This window comes from Canis lupus, chromosome 18, assembly GCF_048164855.1.
Source record: "Canis lupus baileyi chromosome 18, mCanLup2.hap1, whole genome shotgun sequence".
Lineage (NCBI taxonomy): Eukaryota > Metazoa > Chordata > Mammalia > Carnivora > Canidae > Canis > Canis lupus.
Window position 1 is genome coordinate 50,733,283 of NC_132855.1, and position 19,919 is coordinate 50,753,201.

The 19,919-nt window shown below is 36.6% G+C and overlaps 1 long non-coding RNA gene across 4 annotated transcripts in view; it reads left to right on the plus strand.

The window, feature by feature from the left end:
* The window catches only part of LOC140609551 (uncharacterized), a 164,106-nt gene that overhangs the window by 70,387 nt on the left and 73,800 nt on the right, over window positions 1–19,919 (plus strand). The gene's annotated exons all lie outside the window — the stretch shown is intronic.

The following is a 19,919-nucleotide window of genomic DNA, read 5'->3' on the forward strand; positions in this document are numbered from 1 at the left end:
AAGAGAGAGAGAGAGAGGCAGAGACATGGCTGAGGGAGAAAAAGGCTCCATGCAGGGAGCCTGATGTGGGACTCGATCCCGGGTCTCCAGGATCACGCCCTGGGCTGAAGATGTTGCTAAACCACTGAGTGACTCGGGCTGCCCAAAATCTTTTTTTTTTTTTTTTTAAAGAAGGAACCATCAATTTTAAAAGTCGAAATGGCTTCTTTAAGTATCCAGCACACATTGTGATACTTTATGAATGATGCCTCATATAATACATAAGATTTTCTGTATAAGGGTAGATAGATATAAAATGCTTCTCATTTTCCCCTAAAACCTTGAATTTATTTACAGAGCTCTATCACATCCTGTTGACTTGAGGAAGTGAATTAAAGTGTTTTCTAATGCCATTAATGAAAATGAGGTCATGATAAATGGAGATGCTTGTGACATGGATCATTGTGCTAATGATCAATATCCGTAGGTTTGTAGAAGTTACAGCTCTTACAAAAGAAAATTAGCTAATGCCGATTACAATTTATCAAGGTGCCATTGCTAGCTAGTGTGCTGTAAATGCATTAATAATAGCTTACAACACGTTTGAATGTAAAAAGGTCCAAATAGCCAATTTTGCAAATGGTATGCTAAATTGGAATTTAAAGTAGTATGCAAATAACTGAGACATGGAAAATAGGAGTTTGAGATGAATAGTTTATTTTTTTCCTTTCCATTAGTTAGCTAACACCAGTTTTCTTCAGAATGATTTTGTCAGAGAGTCAATTTTGTAAGTTATTTTTTAGAGTTAAACTCCCAATTCTGGGAGTTTTTTTTTTTTTTTTTTTTTTTAGAGTTAAACATAAACTGATAATTGGGATTAGACATTTATAAAGAAGAAACCTATCTGAAAAGTAAATATGTTTTCCAATGGAATTCCACAGAAAAAAAATTTTGAGTCATTGCTTTATGAGACACATAAAAATCTATAAAATCTTGAAATATTATCAGGAAGCCCACTTCAAAAAGTTTTTCTAATAAATAAGCCTGTGTAATATTCCGACAAATAGATTTAAAAAAAATCTAAGCTCAGTGACAGTTCAGATAATTGGGATTATTGATGGATAGACTTCTATGTCCCTTGCTTGGCTTCTCAATGTTTCCATAATATATACAACCAATTCCCTATGTTAAAGTGAGTTTATTTTAATACTCAAGTAGTTTATGTTCTCCAGTTATACCCTGAATTCCTATCAAGTTCTTCGTTTCAAAAATAATCCCAAAGAACAGTACTCATGCTGAGATTTTTAAAAACATTTTTGAAGATTTATTTATTTATTTGTTTGTTTATTTATTTATTAATTATTGTGAGTGTAGTCTTTAATCTCCATTAGATAATGGAGAAATAGATATTTCACCCGCCCCTTACCTGCTTTCCTTCTGGTAACCATCAATTTATTCTCTATAGTTAAGAGTCTGTTTCTTGGTTTGTCTCTCTTTTTTTCCTTTACTTGTTTTGTTTCTTAAGTTTCATATCTGAATGAGATCAAACGGTATTTTTCCTTTTCTGATTAACTTATGTTGCTCAGTATTATACTTTAGTTCTATGTTATTGCAAATGACAAGATTTCATTCTTCTTTACCGCTGAATAATACTCTCTTTTATATATGTATATGTATACACAGACACCCCACACACACACGCACACACCCCACATCTTCTTTATCCATTTATCTATCAATGGACACTTAGGCTGCTTCCATAGTTTGGCTATTGTAAATAATGCTGCAAAAAACAGGAGTGCATGAATACCTTCGAATTAGTATTTTTGGACTTTTGGGGTAAATACCCAGTAGTCTTATTCTTGGATCATCAATTAGTTCTATTTTTAATTTTTTGAGGAACCTCCATGCTTTCTTCCACAGTGGCGGCACCAGCTAATTCTACTAACAGTGCATGAGTTTCTCTTTTTCTCCACATCTCACCAACGCTTGTTTCTGGTGTTGTTGATTTTAGCCATTCTGACAGGTGTGAGGTGATATCTCATTATAGTTTTAATTTGCATTTCCCTGATGATGACTGATGTTGAATATCTTTTCATGTCTGTTGGCCATGTATGTCTTCTTTGAAGAAATGTCTGTTCATGTCTTCTGACTATTTTAAATTGGGTTTTTTGGTTTTGGGGTCTTGAATTGCATCATTTCTTCATATATTTCGGGCACTAACTCTTTATCATATATGTCTTATGTAAATATCTTCTCCCATTCTGTAGGTTGTCTTTTAGTTTTGTTTATTGTTTCTTTTGCTATGCAGAAACTTTTTATTTTGATATAGTTTCAATAGTTCATTTTTGCTTTTATTTCCCTTGTATCAGGAGATGTATCTAGAAAAATATTACTATGACTGATGTCAGAAAAATTACCTTTTCTAGGTTTTTAGTTTCAGGCATCACATTTAAGTCTTCAATCCATTTTGAGTTTATTTTTGTATATAGTTAAAGAAAGTCATACAATTTCATTCTTTTTCATGTAGCTGTTCAGTTTTCCCAACATCATTTGTTAAAGAGACTATCTTTTTTCCCATTATATATTCATTCCTCCTTTGATGAATATTAATTGTCCATATAATTATGGGTTTATTTCTGAGTTTTATATTCTATTCCATCAGTGTTATCTGTTTTTATTCCAGTACTGTGCTGTTTTAATTACTACTACTTTGTAATATAACTTGAAGTTGAATTGTGATACCTCCACTTTTGTTTTTCTTTTTCGAGATTACTTGGGCTAGTTGAGGTCTCATGCTGGGGTTCTTATGTTGGATTGCTATAATAGGTAAAAAACACGATGACGGCCTCCTGATAAGTGAAAAAAAGACATGGACCTTTGTTACCATCTTCCATAATACTTACTCCTGCTGTATTTTTCTCCATTCTTCAGTCTATATGTTATTGTAAGATTGACAGAGAAAGATAGGTTAAACCTGATTTATAGTAGGTATGCATGATATGTTAGCATCAGGCAAAAGAGAAATACTGCCATAATTTAGATCCATTCAGAATGTGGCTCTGAAGGAGCAAGAATCTTCTAATGCCCAGGACTTCAGGCAGTATACCTAACTGGGGAGGAGAGATAGCCAGACAGACCTACACTGATTAATTGGCAGAAGTTTGACATGTGGCATCAGGACTTGAGGAATGACTGGTAGAAAACTAGTGAGAGGGGCTCATGTAAGCATCACTTAAAGTATTCCCTGCTAGCTTTTCTTCATAATCCAGGGCTGGTGGTAGCAGAGGCCATGACCTAACTGGGCTCACTGAAAGTAATGAGAATAGTAGAACTTGAAATCTTCAGAGTCCAGGAGTCCATGTTTAATTAACTAAAGTCCATGTTTAATTAACTAAAGCTTTATGGACAAATTATATAGAGAAAGAAAGGTTCAAAGTGCTAGCCGAGAGGGCAGGCTCATAGAAAGTTATGAAGATTATTGATAGAACACAGTAGTCAAGGGAAAAAAGAGATGGCCAATCAACAGGGGTATACCTAATCTTATACTATAGGGCAATATCAATGACAGGATATCAGGAGCCTGAGGGTAGTTACTCCAATAAAGTATTACTATCTCTTTCCAGTTTCCTTTCCTGAGATAGTTTTCACACTTGGAACTCAATGAATGAGGAAGAAGCCTCATCTCCAAGAAAAAGGAACCTGTAATACCACATTAATTGTAAATGGTAATGATTCCCTGTTTTTTTTTTTTTTTTTCCTGAAGGTATTAACAGACATTAAGTTGGACAACTGTATACTGGAAAAAGAGAAATACTCATACATTTCAGGGACATTTTAGACACAGATGTGTCTAAATTGAAACCCAGAGAATCAGGGAGCCTGGCTGGATCAGTTGGTTAAGCGTCTGCCTTCAGTTCAGGTTATGATCCCAGGGTCCTGGGATTGAGCCCTGCATTGGGCAGCCTGCTTCTCCCTCCCCACCTATTGTGCACGCTCCTCTCTGTCTTCTGTCTCTCTCAAAAAAATAAAATCTTAAAAAAACCCACCCCAAAACAAAATCAAAAACAGAGAACCAGATGTCATAATGACTACCTAATACAATGAAAGCTTGTGAGTTTCAGTTAATAGATTGAATCCTGGCCTATGTTAAGCTTATGGAGCATCCAAAAGGTATATATACCCACATGGTAGTATTTATGCAGTCCCAGAATGTATACTTGTGATTGATACACTTGGTACCTAGAATAACGCTAAGTTGTGGAGATGGGCTATCATGATTGGGAAGGCCATGCAGGAACCTCTAAAACTATCCCTCTTCCCTGGCCAAGATAATAAATAAAAAAATAATATTGTAGAGAGGAACATAGAGGAGATTAGTGACATACTTAAGGATCTAAAAGATATAGGGTGGTAGTCCCCATCAAACCTCCAATTATATCTCCATTTAATACATAAGTCTGGTCCCTGTAGAAATAAGATAGCTCTGGGAGGACAAAGTAGCTACTATGTACTCTATCAAGTAGTAGCCTCAATTGCACTGCCATGCCAGATATGATATCTTTGTTAGAGCAACTTGACATATTTGGCAAATGGTATGTAGTTACTGATTGGGGAATGCTGATCAGAAAAGAGAATCAGAAACAGTTCATATTCAGGAAAAAAAATTATAGGTTTATTATTTTGCACCAGGACTGTATTGACTTTTTTGCCTGTTGTCATAGTATATTTGAAAGAGATCTAGTTCAGAGGACAGCCAACTATCGCCTGACACCTTTTTTTGTAGCATATGTGTGTGAAGAGTAATCTTTACATTTTTATTTTTTTATTTTTTTATTGGAGTTCAATTTTCCAACATCTAGCATAACACACAGTACTCATCCCATCAAGTGCTCCCCTCAGTGCCTGTCACCCAGTCACCCCCACCCCCCACCCACCTCCCTTTCCATCACCCCTTGTTAATTTCCCAGAGTTAGGTGTCTCTCATGTTCTGTCTCCCTCTCTGATATTTTCCACTCATTTTCTCTCCTTTCCCCTTTATTCCCTTTCACTATTTTTTATATTCCCCAAATGAATGAAACCATATAATGTTTGCCTTCTCTGATTGACTTATTTCACTCAGCATAATACCCTCCAGGTCCATCCACGTCGAAGCAAATGGTGGGTATTTGTCATTTCTAATGGCTGAGTAATACTCTATTATATACATAAACACATCTTTTTTAAAATTTTTATTTATTTATGATAGTCACGCACAGAGAGAGAGAGGCAGAGACATAGGCAGAGGGAGAAGCAGGCTCCATGCACCGGGAGCCCGACGTGGGATTCGATCCCGGGTCTCCAGGATCGCGCCCTGGGCCAAAGGCAGGCGCTAAACTGCAGCGCCACCCAGGAATCCCTAAACACATCTTCTTTATCCATTCATCTTATGATGGACACCGAGGCTCCTTCCACAGTTTGGCTATTGTGGACATTGCTGCTGTAAACGTCGGGGTGCAGGTGTCCCGGCATTTCACTGCATCTGTGTCTTAGGGGTAAATCCCCAGCCGTGCAATTTCTGGGTCATAGGGCAGATCTATTTTTAACTCTTTGAGGAACCTCCACACAGTTTTCCAGAGTGGCTGCACCAGTTCACATTCCCACCAACAGTGCAAGAGGGTTCCCCTTTCTCCACATGCTCTCCAACATTTGTTGTTTCCTGCCTTGTTAATTTTCCCCATTCTCACTGGTGTGAGGTGGTATCTCATTGTCATTTTGATTTGTATTTCTCTGATGGCAAGTGATGCGGAGCATTTTCTCATGTGCTTGTTGGCCTCTGTGAGATCTCTGTTCATTCTTTTGCCCATTTCATGATTGGATTATTTCTTTCTGTTGAGTTTAATAAGTTAAAGATCATGGATACTAGGCCTTTATCTGATATGTCATTTGCAAATATCTTCTCCCATTCTGTAGATTGTCTTTTAGGTTTGTTGACTGTTTCTTTTGCTGTGCAAAAGCTTCTTATCTTGATGAAGTCCCAATAGTTCATTTTTGCTTTTGTTTCCCTTGCCTTCATAGATGTATCTTGCAAGAAGTGGCTGTGGCCAAGTTCAAAAAGGGTGTTGCCTGTGTTCTCCTCCAGGATTTTGATGGAATCTTGTCTCACATTTAGATCTTTCATCCATTTTGAGTTTATCTTTGTGTATGGTGTAAGAGAATGGTACCGTTTCATTTGTCTGCATGTGGAAGTCCAAGTTTTCCAGCACCATTTATTGAAGACACTGTTTCCCCCCCCCCCCCCCCAGTGGATAGTCTTTCCTGCTTTGTCGAATATTAGTTGACCATAAAGTTGAGGGTCAATTTCTGGGTTCTCTATTCTGTTCCACTGATCTATGTGTCTAGTTCTGTGATAGTACCACAATGTCTTGATGATCACAGCTTTGTAGTACAACCTGAAATCTGGCATTTTGATGCCCCCAGCTCCGGTTTTCTTTTTTAATATTCCCCTGGCCTTTCGGGGTCTTTTCTGATTCCACGCAAATCTTAAGATCATCTGTTCCAACTCTCTGAAGAAAGTCTATGGTATTTTGATATAGATTGCATTAAATGTGTAAATTGCCCTGGGTAGCATTGACATTTTCACAATATTAATTCTGCCAATCCATGAGCATGGAATATTTTTCCTTCTCTTTGTGTTTTCCTCAATTTCTTTCAGAAGTGTTCTGTAGTTTTTAGGGTATAGATCCTTTACCTCTTTGGTTAGATTTGTTCCTAGGTATCTTATACTTTTGGGGGCAATTATAAATGGGATTGGCTCCTTAATTTCTCTTTCTTCAGTCTCATTGTTAGTGTATATATATGCCACTGATTTCTCGGCATTGATTTTGTATCCTGCCACACTGCCAAATTGCTGTATGAGTTCTAGCTATCTTGGGGTGGAGTCTTTTGGGTTTTCTATGTAAGGTATCATGTCATGGGCGAAGAGGGAGAGTTTGACTTCTTCTTTGCCAATTTGAATGCCTTTTATTTCTTTTTCTTCCCTGATTGCTGAGGCTAGGACTTCTAGTACTATGTTGAATAGCAGTGGTGAGAGTGGACATCCCTGTCTTGTTCCTGATCTTAGGGGAAAGGCTCCCAGTGTTTCCCTATTGAGAATGATATTTGCTGTGGGCTTTTCGTAGATGGCTTTTAAGATGCTGAGGAATGTTCCCTGTATCCCTACACTCTGAAGAGTTTGGATCAGGAATGGATGCTGTATTTTGTCAAGTACTTTATCTGCACCTATTGAGAGGATTATATGGTTCTTGTTTTTTCTCTTGTGGATAGAATCTGTCATGTTGATTAACACTTTAAGTTCAACACTTTACGAGTGTTGAACCAGCCTTGCACCCCAGGGATAAATCCCACTTGGTCATGGTGAATAATCTTTAATGCATTGTTGGATCCTATTGGCTAGTATCTTGTTGAGAAGTTTTGCATCCATGTTCATCAGGTATATTGATCTATAATTCTCCTTTTTGTTGGGGACTTTGTCTGGTTTTGGAATTAAGGTGATGCTGGCCTCATAGAATGACTTTGGAACTATTCCATCTCTTTCTATCTTTCTGAACAGCTTTAGTAGAATAGGTATGGTTTCTTCTTTAAACGTTTGATGGAATTCCACTGGGAAATCATCTGGCCCTGGACTTTGGTGTCTTGGGAGGTTTTTGATGACTGCTTCAATTTCCTCCCTGGTTATTGACCTATTCAGGTTTTCTATTCCTTCCTGTTCCAGTTTTGGTAATTTGTGGTTTTCCAGAAATGCATCCATTTCTTCTAGATTGCCTAATTTATTGACGAATAGCTGCTCATAATAAGTATGAAGATATTTCCTTGGTATTGGTGGGGATCTCTCCTTTCTCATTCATGATTTTATAAATTTGAGTCTTTTCTTTCTTCTCTTTAATAAGGCTGGCTAATGGTTTATCTATCTTATTAATTCTTTCAAACAACCAACTCTTGGTTTTGTTAATCTGTTCCCCAGTTCTTCTGGTCTCTATTTCATTGAGTTCTGCTCGAATCTTTATTAACTCTCTTCTTCTGCTGGGTGTAGGATATGTTTGCTGTTTTTTCTCCAGCTCCTTTAGGTGCTAGATTAGCTTTTGTATTTGAGTTCTTTCCAGTTTTTTGATGGCGGCTTTTATTGCGATGCATTTCCCCCTCAGGACTGCTTTTGCTGTATCCCAAAAATTTTGAACGGTTGTATCTTCATTCACATTAGTTTCCGTGAATCTTTTTCATTCTTCCCTAATTTCCTGGTTGACCTTTTCATCTTTTAGCAGGATTGTCCTTAACCTCCATGTGTTTGAAATCCTTCCAAACTTCTTGTGATTTGGTTCTAATTTCAAAGCCTTATGGTCTGAAAATATGCAGGGGATGATCCCAATCTTTTGGCATCGGTTAAGACCTGATTTGTGATCCAGTATGTGGTCTATTCTTGAGAAAGTTCCATGTGCATTTGAGAAGAAAGTGTAGTCAGTTGCATTTGGATGTAAAGTTCTGTAAATATCTGTGAAATCCATCTGGTCCAGTGTATCATTTAAAGCTCTTGTTTCTTTGGAGTTGTTGTGCTTATAAGACCTGTCGATTGTAGAAAGCTTACATTCAAGTCTCCCAGTATTAGTGTATTATTATCCAAGTATGTCTTAACTTTGGTTATTTGATTGATATACTTGGCAGCTCCCACATTCGGGGCATAAATATTCATGATTGTTAGGTCCTCTTGTTGGATAGATCCTTTAAGTATGATAGAGTGTCCCTCTTCATCTCTTACTACAGTCTTTGGATAAACTTTAATTTATCTGATATAAGGATGGCTATCCCTGCTTTCTTTTGAGGACCATCTGAATGGTAAATGGTTCTCCAACCTTTTATTTTTAGGCTGTAGGTGTCCTTATGTCTAGAATGAGTCTCTTGTAGATAGCAAATAGATGGGTCTTGCTTTTTTATCCAGTCTGTAACCCTGTGCCTTTTGATGGGGTCTTTAAACCCGTTCACGTTCAGAGTTAACTATTGAGAGATATGAATTTAGTGCCATCATGATACCTATTCAGTCCCTGTTTTTTTGGATTGTTCCCTTGGACCTCCTCTTTATATTACAGATTCCCCTTAGTATTTCTTGCAGAGCTGGCTTGGTGGTTACATATTCTTTCAGTTTCTGCCTATCTTGGAAGCTCTTTATCTCTCCTTCTATTCTGAATGAGAGCCTTGCTGGATAAAGTATTCTTGGCTGCATGTTCTTCTCCTTTAGGACCCTGAATATATCTTGCCAGCCCTTCCTGACCTGCCAGTTCTCTGTGGAGAGGTCTGCTGTTAATCTAATATTTCTCCCTATAAAAGTCAGTGATTTCTTGTCTTTTGCTGCGTTAAGGATCTTCTCTTTATCTTTGGAATTTGCAAGTTTCATTATTAAATGTCGAGGTGTTGAGCATTTTTTTAAATTGATTTTAGGGGGGGAGTCTCTCTATTTCCTGGATCTGGATGCCTGTTTCCCTTCCCAGGTTAGGAAAGTTCTCAGCTATGATTTGTTCAGATACATATTCTGGACCTCTGTCCTTTTCAGTGCCCTTGGGAACCCCAATTAACTGTAGATTTTTCCTTCTGAGGCTGTCATTTATTTCCCTTAACCTATCCTCATGATCTTTTAATTCTTTTTCTTTTTTCCACAGTTTCCCTCCTTGCCATCAACTTGTCTTCTATGTCACTCACTCATTCTTCTACCTCGTTAACCCTCGTTGTTAGGACCTCTAGCTTGGATTGCATCTTCATTTAATTGATTTTTAATTTCTGCCTGATTAGATCTAAATTCTGCAGTCATGAAGTCTCTTGAATCCTTTATGCTTTTTCTAGAGCCACCTGTAGCTTTATATTTGTGCTTCTGAATTGGCTTTCTGAAATTGAATTGTAATCCAAATTTTGTAACTCTGTGGGAGAGAGGACTATTTCTGATTCTTTCTTTTGAGGTGAGGTTTTCCTTCTAGTCATTTTGCTCAGTGCAGAGTGGCCAAAACCAAGTTGTACTTGATAGAAGCGTGAACTCTTCTCACTGTAACATTCCAGCTGTTCTCTCTTTAAATCTCAGGCCGAATTCGTAGGTATTCGGTATGATTTGAAAGTTATAATTTGGTGGGGACAGGTGACTTGGGGACCCTACTATTCCGCCATCTTGCCCCCTCCCCCAATCTTTACATTTTTAAAAACACTGTCAGCTTTTGATAGAGAATAGTTACTCATTTTTCTGTTTTTGCCTACAAAGCCTAAAATATTTACTGTTTGGCTTTTATCAGAAAATGCCAACCAACCCCTGATCTAAACAATCTTAGCAACCTGCAAAGTAGTACATGGATCAACTACATCAAAGATATGCTAATTGAGTCAGATGGATAAGATGTTATACTTTATACAAAAATAACATTAAAAAGTGTGCAAAAATTAACCGTTATGAAAATCTATGGGGGGCAAAGTTAACTAGCCATAATATTTCATCTTGGTTTGAAAGTTTTATTTACTCAAGAGGTAGATAGTAACTTTCTGACAATACTAGTTCTGGTTCAAAAAGACTGTAAAAACTTGTATGTTTGAAAGCCCAATATATAATATTGGGCAAAATAATTGAATAATAATATAAAATTGGGCAAAATAATTGAAAACAGCTTTACTGTGTTCTCTGGAAATGATCAATCAAACGAATTGAGTGGCATGCATTTATAGAAACTGTCAGCAGTTTTGGAAAAGCACCAAAGTCTGTGCTATTCTTTCCTGTTACTGCTGCAATCAACTCCACCCATCTGAGGCAATAATTATGTGAATAAGTCATGAAAATCAGCAATCATGTTGGTAAAGAGAGTATTCTATTTAGAACAATAAGTGGAACTTCTATTGGTGACATTATCAGTAAAATTTACCGGCTTATGGGAAACAGAGTAGAAACATTATGTTAGCCATAGGTGCAATCACAGTTGGAGCAAGTGGCAGGCCTCCCAGAAGTTTAATGGGAACATTGTTGAATTGCGTGGTCCATACATAAGCCATCCAAACCTACCTGGGATAGAAAACTGGCTGACCACTAAAATATAAAATAGAATAATGTAAAATAAGTGGCCAGTACTAAGAAAAAAAGGCAATAGACAATTACCTTGAGTAAGCTGAATTTTGGATTAGGCAGACAATGATACCAAAGCAATCGTAAATATACTTAAAGTACTGAGTGACACTGTGTTTGAAAATTTAAAGAAAAAAATGTTTAGTGTGGCTTAGCAAATAGGGAAGCTCAAGGGAGATTTAGAAATGAAAAATGGAAATCCCAGAGTTGAAAAGTACTGAATTGGAGTTGAAATGAGGGGCACCTGAGTGGCTCAGCAGTTGGGCATCTGCCTTTGGCTCAGGGCATGATCCTGGGGGTCCTGGGATGGAGTCCCACATCAGGTTCCCTGCAGGGAGCCTGCTTCTCCCTCTGCTTATGTCTCTGCCTCTCTTTCTGTGTCTTTCATGAATGAATGAATGAATGAATAAATAAGTCTTTAAGAAAAAGAAAAGAAATGAAAATCTGCTAAATGGATTCAGTGATAGACTTGAAATAACAGAAAAAATAACAAATGACCAAAAACATATAGATTAGTAGAAATTCTTCAACATAAAGAAGAGTAAAACATTTGAAGAAAAATATGCAGAAATGGGTAGAAACACTAGCTATTTCATGTTTAGAACAAATCTGAGGGCCATTCTAGACATTCTCCCAGAGTTCCCAAGGATTGAGCTTCTTGATGATTATTTATTGCCTACCTTTTCTTCCCTAACTCAATTCCCCAATCACATACTGATGTTCCTGGGCTCATTCCCCAGATAAACTAACTGTCCTCAAATACTTTTATTAATAAGTTTTTAAAGGATCCTGAGCCTATATAATAGTATATAAGGTGATCTATAATTATACTTAAGTTATTTGACTACATATGTATTGCCTTGTTTTTCCAGTAGAATATAAAGTAGATGAGAGAAGAGATCTATTTCTCTAAGTTCTTTGCTTTCTTCCAAGCAATTAGAGAAATTCTTGCCATTATATAATAAATGCTTCACTAAATTCTTGTTGTATCAGTGAATGAACACACAGTGTTCTGTATTTTTAGTGTGCTTTCTCTTATTTTTTACTTCCTCTAGTCCTTTTTCTTCTTTAAAATAAGGAAAGGTGGAATTCATAGTAAGCTGGTAAAGGGCCTATAAGGCATGAACAGCTCACTGGCCTTTGTTTCCTTTAGGTTTTAATGGTTTCTTTCAGTAGCCCTCCACCCCCCACCAATCTTCTATTGCAGAGTTAGAGGATTCTTTTACCTTAAAGAATAATTAATACTTGATAAAGTTTTTTCAACTTTAACCTAAGAAAAAAAATCACAGCTACAAAGGAAAGATTTTCCTCCAAAGGCAACTCAGCACTTGTGAAAAATATTATTTTATCTCATTAAATACTGATCATCTCTATGTAATAAAAGCTGTGTAATTAAAACTCATCATGTCTTCTGTAAAAGGCAAAACTATAGGGATGACAAACAGAAGAATATTTTCTGGACTGAGAGTAAGGGGGCAGGTGTAGTACAAAGGAACAACATGAGGGAATTTTATATCTTGATGGTAGCAGTAGAAAATACGACTGCACTTGTCAAAATTCATACAACCGTACATCAAAAAAAAGTGAATTTTATTCAATTTACATAAAAAAATCATGGCCTATATTATTTTTGTCTTCCTAACTGTTGAAGTCTCCTGACCAGTTTGAAAAAAACTGTGGAACTTATTAACTAAGGTTAGCTCAATGACATTTCTCAGATTCGGACAATAGCCAAAAGCCTTGTTACACAGTGAAAGGAATTTTGAATATCTTCAAAATGTATTTATATCTTCTGTATTTAGTGCCATCATTTATAGGAATATTTTAAAGTCGACTAAATATATTCTCCCTTCACTTACTTGGGTGTTCTGTCCTTCACCATGGCTATCATGGAGAATCATAGAGTTGGGGCGGCAAAAAGGAATAGGTACCTTCCCTCAGTTCTACAGCTGCATTCACTTTTATCTCAGCCTCATTCCTCTTTTAGGAATAACTGTTTTTCCCCAATTATATTCCAGGAAGATTTTGAAACCAGTCTTTAGTGATTTATGTCTGTCTCTGTCTCTATTGCATCTCTTTCAGTCTCTGTTTCTCTTTGTGTTTTCTTGGGTTTATAAAGACCAAACAATCACTAAATTCATAAATTATAACTTCAAGCAAAACTCAGAGGAAGTCACTTAAAAAAAAACATGCTGTTAAACTAAGATCTGCTTATAAGCACCTTACAAGTTTTAAATGGAATTATAATAGATCCCAAAGGGACACATTGGTATTTAGCTGTCAAGGCCAATAAGGATTGCAATTTTGGTGACACTGTTACACATGCAATGACTTATAATAAGAGGTATCATAAAGGCATAAATCTTTAGATATAAAGCTTTTTTTTAACTTTTTAGTCCTATGATAATCTTTTTTTATTTCATAGTTACAAGATTTTCATAAGGTAGGGTTTTCTAACCATGGATATAAAATGCTTGGGCAACTACTGCTGAAAAATGATTCAGCCAAAGATGCTGCACATTCTGATTTACTTAGATCCTCTCATGAGAAAACGTTCTCAATTTTATTTTTTAATTTATTATTTTTTTTTTTAAGATTTTATTTATTAGAGAGAGAGAGAGAGTGCATGAGAGGAGGGAGGGATGGGGAGAGGGAGAAGCAGACTCCCCGATGAGCAGGGAGCCCAATGCTGGCTCAGCCCCAGGCCCCTAGGATCATGATCTGAGTCCAAGGCAAACACTTACCCACTGAGCCATCCAGGCATCCCTTAATTTTCTTAGATTAATCAATAGTGATTCGATTACTTAATAAAAACTTAATAAACTTGCTTAATAAAAATTGTCTCACATTTTAGTGGTTCACAATGTCTTTCAATGTATTCGTTTGATTAAATCAACAGATGTGTTTTAGGCATTATTACTTTTAAATGTATTAAAATGTATTTCTAAATGTAGTTTCTCTGTGCTGAGATTACTAATACTCTTTGCTAATCTGACTTAAATGCTATTTTGTGTCAGATACTAAGCATGGAGAACACACTAATGGCCCTGAGAGATAACACAATTACTCCTGTTTCACAGATTAAGAAACTGAGGATTAGAGGTGTTAACATCTCCACATGGGCGTAGAGGTCATTCTGTTTTTCAGGTCCATGCATTACAAAATAATACAATAATATACTTCCACTTCATTAATGAGAATATTGTTTTCACAAATTGATTTATCATCAGTCTCCAACTTCATAGTCAAGATCACTATTATTACAAAACTTATCTTAATGTTGAAACATCTCTTTATTATGCATGCTACATGTTACTACTCAAAATTAAGTAGTAACCCATTAAAATGAATGGTGGTACGGGAAAAGCTAATTCCATATGAACATGAATTTTTCCAATATGGTGGTTAAGAAGAACACTTCTTGTGAAGGATCCCTGAAAACCAGACAAAGCATTAGCAGAGACAGAGTCAAAAGACTTCTCCAATTTAGAAGCCACGGAGAAGATAGAAGAACATAGTTGAAAGGAAGAGAACCAAAAGAGAAGCCAACTCAAGCCAAAGGCCTTGGAAGACTGGAACAAAGGGAAACATATTTTCTTTGAAGAAGAGCTAGGTATTAAGGTAGTTTGTGGAATTCCTAAAAAAAAAAAAAAAAAAGGTATTTAAGACAGAGACTGAGTCACAGCAAGGAAACAAGATGGGGGACGCCTGGCTGGCTCAGTGGTTGAGTGTCTGCCTTTGGCTCAGGGTGTGATCCTGGAGTTCCAGGATCGAGTCCCACCCACATCAGGTTCCCTGTGAGGAGCCTGCTTCTCCCTCTGCCTGTGTCTCTGCCTCTCTCTATGTGTCTCATGAACAAATAAATAAATAAAATCTTAAAAAAAAGAAAAAGGAAACAAGATGGGCTAGTGGCTTCTATAAAAGTTGAAGTCTCTTTGGGGATATAAGTACTCTTCAATATTACCATTCTTAAATAGGACACTCCCTTCTATACAAGAAGACAGAGACATTATTACAACTAAAATTTAGTTGCATACTTTGTTTTATTTGTGTGTTTTGTGTGAAGAATCATGCATTGCTTCAAGAATAGGTACTGACAAAAAAAAAAAAAAAAGAGAGAGAATAGGTACTGACAAAGAAAATTAAAGAATTCTAGAAGGACTCAACAACTGTATGGTTGACCCAGCTTAGAAAGGCTCTTAGGAGAAGCTTGGTTGATCTGAAGCCTTATGATACTTTTCAAGAAAGGACAGCATTGGTTGCTCATTGAGGGTCTTTTGAAGCTGATTTTGGCAGTAAATACTGTTTTTTATGGATCATGAATCTAACTCAGTAATGGTGTTCCTTTACCAAGTATAGAGTCTGCCGGCCAACTAATTGATGAGCTCTTGATAGAAAATAAATGACCCAGAAAAGATATTCTTACCATTGAAAATCAAATAAGAGACATATGTTGATAATGGGTGGCTACATAGACTGGAAAATAAGTAATATGCTCAGTGGATATTGGTCACTATGATTTGGTCATAGAAATCTTATGCAGGTGGGCCAGGATGTGTGTCATACTTTCCTAACAATTCAGGTAGAACTAATTTGAGACTTTACTTTCCTACATTTAATGTAGTGGGAAATGAAGGAAAGTGTATGACTTGGAGTTATTCATATTCCTTTTTTCAGACTGTAGTGTTGTTTTATTTTCTTTAGATTGTATATTTGAGTTTTGTTAAACCATCCTTTAACATATATGTAAAAAATGTGTTAGAAAATTGGATTTTGTTATGTTTTAAGTTCCCACACTTGGCTGGAAGGGCAATGTGAGGGTGCACATATTTTGGTGTCTGCTTCTTTGGGAAGTGAAGGAAGTACAAGACCATTTTCTCATCTTTAGTCAGATGTTTGTGATTTCAGAAGCATAGTACTGAAGCATATGTAACCTGAGGTTGTGACATTCTCATATACTTGGCATATACCAATATATTACATGTATCAATATATTGCATATATTGCATATGTCTGTAATGGATCTATATAACTGTATGTCCCCTATGTTTATCAGCAACTGAAAGCAAAGCCCTCAACCTTTTTGAACTTGGCCACAGTAACTTCTTGCAAGATATATCTATGAAAGCAAGGGAAACAAAAGCAAAAATGAACTATTGGGACTTAAGATAAAAAGTTTCTGTACAGCTAAAGAAACAGTCAACAAAACTAAAAGACAACCCACAGAATGGGAGAAGATATTTGCAAATGACATATCAGATAAAGGGCTAGTATCTAAGATCTATAAAAAACTTATCAAATTCAACACCCAAGAAACAAAAAATCCAATCATGAAATGGGCAGAAAATTTCTCCAAAGTAGACGTACACATGGCCAACAAGCACATGAGAAAATGCTCTGAATCACTTGCCAAAAGGGAAATACAAATCAAAACCACAATGAGATACCACTTCACATGAGTGAGAATGGTGAACATTAACAAGACAGGAAACAACAAATGTTGGAGAGGATGTGGAGAAAGGGGAACCCTCTTGCACTGTTGGTGGGAATGTGAGCTGGTACAGCCACTCTGGAAAACTGTGTGGAGGTTCCTAAAAGAGTTAAAAATAGAGCTACCCTATGACCCAGCAATTGCACTACGAGGGATTTACCCCAAAGATACTGATGTAATGAAACACCGGGACTCCTGCACCCCAAAGTTCATAGCAGCAATGTCTACAATAGCCAAACTGTGGAAGGAGCCTCGATGTCCTTCAACAGATGACTGGGGAAAGAAGATGTAGTCTGTATATACAATGGAATATTACTCAGCCATCAGAAGAGACGAATACCCACCATTTATTTCAACATGGATGGAACTGGAGGATATTATGCTGAATGAAGTAAATCAGAGGACAATCATCATATGGTTTCACTCATATGGGGAATATAAGAAATAGTGAAAGGGATTATAAGGGAAAGGAGGGGAACTTAGTGGGAAAATTAGAGAGGGAAACAAATCATGAGAGACTCCTAATTCTGGGAAACAAACAAAGGGTTGCGGAAGTGGAAATGGGTGCAGGGATGAGGTAACTGGGTGACAGGCAATGAGGAGGGCTCTTGATGGGATAAGCACTAGGTGTTATACTATATGTTGGCAAATTGAATTTAAATTTTAGAAAATGTAAAAAAAAAATTAAAAAAAGAAACCAAAGCCCCAATGTGACTTCGGGAAAAAAAAAATCATGAGGAATGTGGGAAAACTAATTTCTCCTGGTTTTCTGATGATTGCATCCTCAGCAGTGCTTCCTTGGGATAGGAGATTGAAATCTAGGAAAGATCATTGGAAGCATCAATGGGTATCAATGCAACCTGAATCTCAGGAAAGCAGTCAGGGCTCCCACTTCACTAAGCAAAGGTTAACCCCTTTCAACTTGCTCTGGGTGGTTTCTGAATGAGACTTCAGGTCACAAGAATTCTAAGGTATTCTGAATTTACTTCCTATCACCTGGGCTAATAATTCTTTCTCAGAAGACAGAGCCCCCTAGGCTAGCTAAGAACAAGCTGAGTTGTGTGTCAAAACAAAGTGACACTGTTCTTCACACAACCCTGCCTTCTTCTTCCTTCATCAAATCAGACCAGCACTTTTATGTTAGAGTAAAAATGTCTTTTTAACCCATGGGAGTATTTAAACACTAGGCAGGTGCATAAATTAATATATAAAACTGCTAGGTGTAAATTTTTAGGAGTGGTAACCAACTCCTGTTGCAAACTGAAGTATATGTAACTCTTAAGTCCTGTGGTGTCTTTTTTTTTTTTTTTTAGCTCATATGCAGGTTTTGTTATGTTCCTGTTTTGTTATTTATTAAGAAAGTAAAAAAAAAATAACTTACAGCAGGCTGTTACTGCATGTGGGTCATTTAGAAACCCATCTCTAATTGATTGTAAAAGAGTGTCAAAAATAAAATTTATTCAAATAAGTGATTCATGAAAGTATCAACAAATGATATTCTGTGGGATACTGTAATACCTATGATTCTAAGCTAAATTTTAAGACTAAATCTTGAAACAATTCTTCATCCATAAATGTATTATTTCATCAGATATCTATGTTATGAGAGAAGGCTGTAGGAAAATAATGATTCTTTGTGTTTATCTTCCACTGTGAAATAATCCTTTTATTTCCTATTCAGGTTTATTTTAGGGAGAATTTGTAAGCATTTCCCTTAAGTTCTCATTCTACTTTTTCATTTCTCTCATGGCTCCAGACCCTGTTCACACTGTTTATATATACAATGTTTTCAGCTTCCAGTCTTTTCAATGGAACAAGAGGGATCATTTTACTCTTTCATTTTAGAAGGCATTATACCTCTACTTTCTACTGTAGAAAGGAAATACTAATAGCATTTACCTTTCAGGATTAGGTTATATATTTAAAGAGAGCCTGCATAACATACTTAAAGTATCTGACATATACATAGTTTGAGTTCAAAATTGTTGGTTATCATTGCTATCATCTCAGAATCTATTCACATACAAAAAACCATCTAGACAGTTTTGGAGGGATGTCGTTTCCTCACTTTGGAATACTGACTGCCTGGTTGTTAATTCTGTAAGAACTTTGCTCACTTTTGTCAGGCTTACTAGCTTACATTTATCAACCCTGAGACAGAAATTCTGAGATAGGGCCATTAGTTATACTTCTGTCAATGGTGTGTGATGCCTTCCATTTCTCTAGTACCTCCAACTGGATCTAAAAGGCAGTACCATCCCTAATGAAATCTAAACTGAGAAAATGTATTCATACAGTCAACCTTGCAAAGGATATAAAGAAACACAAGCAGTTCTATTTAAAGAAAACCCATAAAAGTGCCTGGTCCTTTTAGAATTAGGTAAATATCTTAAAACCCAAAGAGTCATCTAATATTAACCCCATGAAGGGAGTGTGTGTGTATATAAGAGTAAAGGTGGGGTGGAACTCAGAGGTAAGCCTAAGCACATGGGGCTTTTACTGATGAGTTCAGACCATCCTAGAGGAGACAGTCCATCTTGCCATGCCTCCTGCCATGCTTCCTTTTATGCTTAAAGCATAGCATAATGGGCAGCTAGTGATTTTCTTGCTACATTCTGTTCCCAGGAACCATTCAATCTCGGGGGATAAATTCACTCATATGCTTTCTATTTTTGTTAAATCTGTTAAGATTTTTTTTTTTCTTGAAAAAAAAAATTGCCTGCAGCAGAGCTGTATTTCACAGCTGGCATATTGATTTTAGTGTGAAGTTCCTAAGGATACCTACTCTATAAACGGTTATTGTGTTCTATTATAAAATAGTGCCCCTGGCTACAGATACCTCTCTTCCAAACTCTCTCATTCTTCCTTGCTGAGTTCTCTCTGTCTTTTTTTCAACTCATGATCAATTCTGTTAGCCCAGTTAGATACTGTCATCTCCCAGACCCCAATGTCACATGTGCAAAGATACAATAGCGTGGGTAGGACAGACCAGGCAAAAGTGCAGAACTCTGTTGCTTCTAGGTGCTTCTAGGTGGGCAGGGAAGGGAAATAGAAACATGTTAGAGAAGATATCTTATCAGTAAAGACATAAGAAGAATTTTTAATTTATGTTCATTAATTTTTCCTTTCATCATTTTTCTAGCTATAGCTTCAATATCATTCAACCTTAAGCAATGGAAACAAAAGCCAATTTATTTGCTCACCATATCCCGGACTACAAATGGTCTTTAAAACCAACGTCATTGCAACACAATTAAGTAGCATAATTCTTTTGTTGTGTATTATTTTTTCTGTTGTTCTCAGGTCATATATATTTTTTCAAGACAACAG